This window comes from Periophthalmus magnuspinnatus, chromosome 6 (genome assembly GCF_009829125.3).
Source record: "Periophthalmus magnuspinnatus isolate fPerMag1 chromosome 6, fPerMag1.2.pri, whole genome shotgun sequence".
Classification (NCBI taxonomy): domain Eukaryota; kingdom Metazoa; phylum Chordata; class Actinopteri; order Gobiiformes; family Gobiidae; genus Periophthalmus; species Periophthalmus magnuspinnatus.
The window spans coordinates 22,894,911-22,903,526 of NC_047131.1; positions in this window are offsets into that span (position 1 = coordinate 22,894,911).

Genomic DNA, 8,616 nt, shown 5'->3' on the forward strand with positions numbered 1-8,616 from the left:
TTGAGGTTAGCAGTACATTCCTGTCCAAAGCTCAAAAGCAAATTTTTTCATAAATATAGAAAAGCTGGACACAGAACAATTCAATGGATACAACTTCCCAAACTTAATGTGATGTGCAATAGTTTCATTAGTGGGATGCATGCTGTTTGTGTTTTGATATCGCTCTGAAGAGGGAGTGACTTGGGGGAGTGGGGAGCAAGAAGAGCGTCAAAAACAAAACTGAAACTAATTAAATGTTTTATGTTTTCAGTGAATCTAGCCCTTTCAAAACAGTAAAAGGTAACATGGTGCTCTAAATATGGTACGTGTTAACAATTAATAAATACCCCATAGAAGTGTAATATACCTCCTCTTTAATAAGCAATGCTATCTTTGTTCAAGCTTTATTAGGGATAATAATAATGGTGCAGTCTATTAAAAAGGGTTAGTGTTAGGGTAACAATAACAATTTCACTTCACATAAGGAAAGGCAAAGGAAAGACAGTTGAAGACCCACTCTTGTATCTCAAGGTGAGTGTGTCTCAAAGGCACTGTGCTATTTAACAGGTTGAGTGAACCAACATGTGTGCGGTGCTGGGCTTTGGGTTTAGACACACCTGCATCAGAGGCAGAGGAAGTCACTCGCTTACATAGGCTGGGCTAATAACAGAGGACAGGTACAGTATACACGATTTCTTATGGTCCATTAAATCATAGCACATCGTTCTTTCTATAATAAAGATTTACTGATAGAGTTATGTAGCAATAATGTTATTAAAACAGAACTTTATAGTCAATTATAAATGTGAATATTTGAAAAATATGCTTTTCTTTTCCAGGTATTTAAAATAAAACTAGACCATTATTCTACATTTTGTTAAAAGGTCATGTGGCATTTTTGAATCCAATATGTAGGCCTATGACCCGGAGTCAGAAGTTTTTGAATAATTGTAAGGAGGTAGGTGAAAATGGACATTTTTAGAGTACTCAAGCCTTCAATGCAGGATGATACAGGATCACATACTCAAAATACTACTTTGAGTATAAGTTTATTGTGAGGGAACAATGTTAACATGGTCAAAATCTTTTTTTTTCCTGTATCCAGAGAGACCACAAAAGAAGCTACAGATGCTGCACACTTTTTACACCAAATGTGTCAGGAGACCTCCCAGAGGAAACACCTTCAAGAGGAAATATTTCTTTGAGATCTGCAAGAGGAATTGCGAGTGAATGGCCCGTCTCATCACTGACTGAAACAACAGCTAATAGCTGGCTATGGAGCTTGCGTTGGACCTCTGAGATGCTACAGACTTTTTACACCAAATGTGGCAAAAGACCTTCCAAAGGAGATCCCAAACAAAACAATCAAGCGGAATCAAACAAGAATAAGACCAACGTTTGCGGCAGCCCCAACCAAGACGTTTTTTTAGTGCAACTCCTTGATTGTTTTCATGTCCATGGCCAAAGTTGGTCTAGAAAGTACAGGTACTAATGCGCAACAGTTTACTGCCCACAGCAGTAAGGCTGTTAAATCAAACTGTGATTGGATTCACTACATTATTCTTACTACATCTACTGTTGCACTAAATTGTAGTGGCTGTGTGAAACACAATTTGTTTTTTATGCAACATAAAAATGACAAATTAATCAATCTAATCTCATAAAAGTTGATTTAGCATAGTATGTCTCTTTTAAATTCCACAGGTGGGCCGTGTCCATAGCCCCACAGCGGGAGCTTCAGACTCTCAGTGGGAGGACTTATGAGTGGATGCACTGGATCAAACAGGCCCCAGTGTTTCAGAAAAGCGCAACGCCATCACTGCCATTGATCGGATTAAATTTGGGCAAATAGAGCAAAGATACAAAAGGGGCTGCAGTTTTCTCTAGGCTTGTCTAATGCAGTATGCTGGTTTGCTCTTTACCACATGTGCACTGCTATTTTCAAATGTTTGAATGGAACTGGTTTGGGCATTGTATTATTATTATTAATCATAATATTAACACTAATAATAATCATATTAATACATCAATAATAACCATGTTGCAGTATTGCTGTAGGGTGCTTTGATATATATATATATATATATATATATATATATATATATATATATATATATATATATATATATATATATATATATATATATATATATATATATATATATATATATATATATATATATATATATATATATATATATATATATATATATATATATATATATATATATATATATATATATATATATATATATATATACAGATCTGATTTAACACTTTGATGCTGCCTCTGTCTGCTTCACAAACACATATGCGCACACACACTTCCCACCTCCCTGTGGCAGTGTACGTTGTGAGGAGCGGTAGGGCAATCATATACAATGGCTCAATGTACAGCTGATGGAGGGGGGCACAGCTGTAGTCACATCCAGCTCTGCCCCATGTGTTACTCTTGCTGTGGTGTGGCACTGTCGCCATGACAGCCACCCCCTCCCATCTTTGTGTGTCATGGAAACTAGCATATTGCTTTGTTGACTTTTACACAAAAACATTTATTGTAAATGTATTGAAAATAAACTGAGATTTTTTGCTCAAACTGCAGTAGTTTGGGCTATAAAATTTACACCACAGGCCTTAAATTGGTACATTCTGTGTTTTGTTAAACATCATAAAGGAACTGCTTCCTCAACGCCCACTTGAACAGAAAGCAAAATAGCAAACAAGAACTCTTCGTGTTCTAGCTGTAACGAATTCGACTACACAGAGTCTCCTCAGACCAGGCTTTCATTTGCAAAGTATTTGACAAAGTTTCATTCTTCCACATTAAAACAAAGCACCAGTCTGCAGAAGATCATTTCCCTGCTGCTGTGGCTCACTGCAGTCTAGAGATCCAAGCTAAAGTAGGTTTGAATGAGTGGATGGTCCCAAAAGTAAACCACATGACAACATAATATGCCTCAAATAACATATCCTGTTTTATTTCCCTATCCATCAGTTTGTCACCACATGATTAAGTGTAAGCCATTATTATTATTATTATTATTATTATTATATGAGGGTGCTGTACACTATAGGGCGGGATGAACATGTTACCATGGTTGCTGCAGCAGTTTATAGTTAGTTACATGTCAAAGTACATACTGCGCTATACGTTTTGAAAGGGTTAAAGGTACTAAGTAACGATTGTGGTGGAAGGTCCAACTCCTGCTTGTCCCCATGATGAAGTATTTGCTGTGCCAGGAATATTGTACAATATTGCCTCAAACATATCTTTTATTTATTCAATTGCAGACATTGTTGTGCTCAAGAATCACCTCAAAACATATAATTAGCTACTCTTTTTGTCAGACAGGAATATTTGTTTATCTGCTTTACATGTTTCACCTACTTTCTATATCCTTCCGGAGATGCATCATAAGATGGTATAGCGACATGTCTTGTAGGCTACTTTACTTGGTTTTGCCAGACAGTACGCTTAGACTTCTCTAGGGCTGCTTCTCCAGGTCTGCAACACGTGTGGGATAAAGTGTACGCTCTCTTGTCACGATTTATGCTCCTTGGACCCTGTTTGCGGATCTTGATGGCCTCTCTGATCAAGCAGCAAAGCCATAACGCCTCCCTAGAGAAAAGCAGGTGGCAAATTCTTCACTTCATCAGTCACATACTATGGTGCACAGTGCAAACTCAGTTGGAATACAACATGGGCAAGTACCAAATGTTGGCACACTGAAACCTGGACATTTACATAAAATCATCTGTTAAGTAAAATGTCAGCATCTGTTGGCAGCAGAGGTCCTGATAGGCTGATTAAACATGCCTGAGTTTCATGTGGAAAAACAAGCTCACAAAAATATTTGGAAATCACAGCCACATCAAGTGACATTTAAGTGGAGGGCTCTTGTGCCAATGGCAGCATCTGTTTACACTGACAGCAGCAGAGACCAACACACCTCAGTATCATGAAAAGATGCTATGTGACAACAGGCAGGTTATCTGTTCCAGCACTGCAATGAAAAGCACTGGAGGGGCACTGAAGGATTCAGTCAATTAGTATTAGTTCTTCTAATGCCCAAGCAATTCACTTTACTCCAAAGACAAAACCTTAAAGGTGAAGAGTCTCCATAAAGATGTTATAATTTTGCCAACAATGTCAGTATGGCATTAATCAGTGATCTTGCTGTGGTGTTTAATTGCTCCAATATAAACTTGCATTCTAATTGTAACTGTGGTAACTGCTCGACAGATCTGACCTTTACCTTTACCTGCTTGTGTCCATGGAGATAGATAAGTTTAATGCCATACTGTGGGACATTTCAAGCAACAACAAGAAGGTGGCAAACTTTCCACCAGAAAAGTTACATAGTGTCCCTTTAAATAAAAAATAAATAAATAAATAATTGAATATGTATGTTTGAGGAATGAGAATGCATAAATGTAGCCAATATGAATTTAAATGTACATCTTTCTGACTGCCATTTCTTTTCTATATACCGTCTCTTATCATTTAAAATGGAATGCATTAAACCCAGGAGATGTGGGTTTTATTCAGTACTCTATCAAATATATTGAACGTCTAATCCACGCCTATAAAACAGCACATGCCTACAGGCCAGAGCTGTGTGTTTTGTCTTGATGTAAAAAGGCATAAAGAGGACATGTTTTGCCGGCTAAACCACAGCCTTATGTAGAGATAATAAATGAGATCTGCCTCTGTCTAAGTGTCCATGCATTTCTTAGATGTGTGACATATTGCTTTAGGGGAATTCAGGGTGAAATATTGACTATAATAAACACAGAGTTATACCTGCAGAGAGAAAACAAACCAACATGGCTAACCACATGTAACAGGCCTGGAAAGTAAATAGGGTGATTTGAGAAATAAAGGCCAGTAGTTACAGATGGACTTAGTGGACCTCAGAAACACACAAAAATGAGGGTAATCATTTATATTTGTGAATAATTTGACATGACAATTTGGGACATTCAGTGCAACATGATTCTACTGGTGGCAGTGTTTGGTAATATTAAAAAAAGAAGGGCAGGTAATGCTCAATAAGAGTCCATAGAGCTGGAGCCAATGAAACATGCCGTGGTGAAGATGACCAACATTTTTAAACCAGAAAACAGTGTTTTCTTGGTGTGTTTGGTGTGTACGTTGAAAAGAGTACTGCTATGTCATGTAGTAGTTTAACTGGTTATCAAAATTTTCCTAATCAAATAATAATTCAAGTAATTGGTAATTTTTTACCCAAAACAGATGCAGAATAAGTTATTTTGGTTTAAATGTGCAAGCAATTTTGAACTACTTTTGCCATAGATTTGTATGACTATAACACAAAGTCAAGGTAAGCGCGGTAAGGAAGGTAAGCACTTTGCACATTTGTGAACAGGGAAGATGTCTATACTTTTCTCTCAGCTGGATGTAACAAAAGTTTGATTTTTTCGGCTTGTTCCACTTTTATGACACTTTGACCAATCAGATGCAAATAATCATCATGACGTTCCACATTGTCTGATTGCTTTCAGTGGGAGCCATCCCAGAGTGCTACACATACCAATTCAGAGTGCTACACATACCAATCTGGTGTGAGCCAGGTTACCATCCAGTGCAGAGAAATAAATCAGATGAGCCGCTCCTGAACACGTCAGATTCCACACAGCCAAACATAATCAATTTTCCGCTTCCTCTTTCCATCTTTCTTATTACTGCCTCAACAACAATCTGAATATTTGACATAGAATCCAGGATGTGTCTGCTGTACCATTTGCACTGCCAATCAAAACAGAAGTCTCTGAAATTAAGGATTAAATTAAATACATTCAAGCAGAATGCTGAGAGCGTATACTTCTGAATTACAAGGGGTGAATACTAACGAATACTAACTAAAACATTATTTTCTGTACTGTTTAAAGGTGAATTGATGGCGTGCTTTTCTGGTGGCAGATCTATCACCTGCTTGTCTCCATGGAAAGGTTGTTGGCTGCTTATAATGTTCTACAGTATGGCATTAACTTTAACTATCTTGCATTAAATAATTTACAGGTGTTTTTATTGCCTGACAAACATGCAGTCTTACAGTGAACGGGGTCTCCTCTCCACAAATCTGACCTATCACTTGGCATGGGACCACTTGCTTGTCGCCATGGTAAGTAATTACATCTCCATGAAGACAAGCAGGTGGCAGACCCTCCACGTGCAAACTTATTTAGTTCACTGTTATCCAACTGAGTCCAACTGAGATTTTGAATCTTTTCTTCCACTTGAAGGGAAGGACATCCACCCAACGTGGTCCACAAATCCAATTAAAGGGCAAAACAAAGGTTCAGTTAACAAGTATTTGTGCTAAAGGTTTTTGAAACTTTAAACTTTCATTTTGGAAAAGCTCTGGCAAGAGTGTGAGAGAGAAAAAGAGAGAGAGGATGTTTTTTATAGCATGTCAGACTTTGCCATTAATAGCTTTGTGTGCCAAACAGATTAACTTGTTAATGAGGTGAATGTGGTCAGTGCTTCTCTGTTAGTATTTGTCATTTTGTCATCATCAATATTTTCACTAATTATTACTCCAATGTAGTTAACATGAAACTGATGCTATTGTACAATCACAAGTTCAAGTGGCTGCATGGATGCATGTCACCTCTCAGTTTTTGTTTTTTTTAAATTTCCAAATAAACCTCTTTTTTTTTTTACATGTGGCTCCTTGTATGGATCAAATCCAGTTGACAAATGTCTTGTTCGTGCCTGTTGGAAAGCACCATTGGTATTCCAAAACACCAGTTAATGCAACATTCAGTCTATATGTATATGTTTTTATACTGGAATAGAGTACGTGCACAGATAAACATGTAAAGTAGTGGTGTTTTTGTACGCTGTGGATTTGTAAATATGCAGGCACCATAACAACAGCATAAAAAGGCCTTCAGACAAAGCTCGTTGGAGCCCTCATGTGTTGTTGTTCCTCCCATGAGTGCGGTCATTACCATATTCAAACACTATTATGTCTCCTCAGCCCAACGCATGGAACATCTAGAGCTTCTATTTACGTGACAGTCGCCTGGACAAGCCTGGAGAAGGGTTCACATGGCAAACCTCATGCAATATTGTTCTTAGGCATAAATGGTCTGTGCATGTGGAGAACTGCTCTCAAATAAGGATTCTGGCCTCATTTTGGCCTCACTTAAGCACTTAAGTGAGGTCACAACCGACAAACTACTGTAAAAAAGCAGTGTTCATGGCAGGTAAATACAGTATTGTGAGATGCAGGCAGCAAAACTCTAACACTGTGCAGTTGTACAAAACCACTGTTCAATCATCGACGCCATGACATTACCAGTGTGACACCTGTTCAGTGGATAATTGTGATTATTAGTTTTTACTGATGAGTGGCCATCTGGGTTATGTAGCCTTTTGGTTACCTGCAAATCTTATTCCCTCTAGATATTTTGATTTGACTCCTCAACCATGGCACTTCTATGAAATGAGCTGTAGACACTGCATCATCTCGTCCATAACCAAGATCAGTAGATAACCCAGATGGCCTAATTTGACAGAAAATGGGTAGAACAGTATTGAGGCAAACTTGACAGCATGACTGAAGTTATCTTCCCATTACAATATTTAAGTGATGCTGTATGTTGTGTGAAACAGTCTTACTACTGCTAAATCATACTTTTTCAGTGTAGTCACTCTCTTTAAAACCACATTTATTTCCTCCAGACTGCAGACTTCTTGACATGTTTGCACACACACAGCTGGATGTCTCAGGATTATCTCTCCTTTTGAAAACTGTTCCAGACCTCTTTCTTTTCAGAAATGTGCTACATTCCTTTATATGTTTGACATGTGAGCCACTTTAAGGGTGAATAGATAATAGTTGCCCTGCAAGCAGCTAAAAACAGCATGCTATGCTAATTCCTCTAACTGTTTTACTAATTCTGTATATTCTTTACAGATAATTCCAATCTGGAAACTTTGCCCTCTCCTGCACCACAATGTTGAACATGCTGAACCTAACCCCTAGGCCATCTTGTTCAAAAGCTTTATCTCTACAATGTTTGTCTGTCTTCTCCCTCCCAAAGAAAACCATTGCCAAGTACAGACTACTGCCTCCAGATTTGTCTCCTGTTTTGTTCTATGACAAAGCTTGGCCAACTTTTATTGACTGTAAGTTGTGTAACTATATTTGACCAGTGTAGTTAAGTATAATGGACTGGGTCTGCATCACGCTGTATAATGAATCACAATTGTGAAGAATTACAGTTGTCCTTTATGGCTTGACTTGCACAGTATTATTGGCACATGGGTCGACCGATTCAAAGAACAAATAAACAGCTATTTTGTGGGGGGAGAACTGATGAAGGTGTATTTTTCTGTCATCTGTTGCCATTTTCTCTATTGTTACCCTTGCTTCAGTAAACACCCTTAAAAACTGCATTTAGATTACAGCTATTTGTATGAAGACATGCTGAAAGGTTTTAATCCAGATGCCCTTCCTGGAGCAGTTTTTCAGTGTATTATTTGTAATATCTGATCATCTCTACCCAAACATTTTTGCTGGCCATGCGGTTTCTAAACAGTGTTACACTTGCTGCAGTGTTGTCACAATTTATTTAAGATTCTTCACATGACTTTGAGAGCAT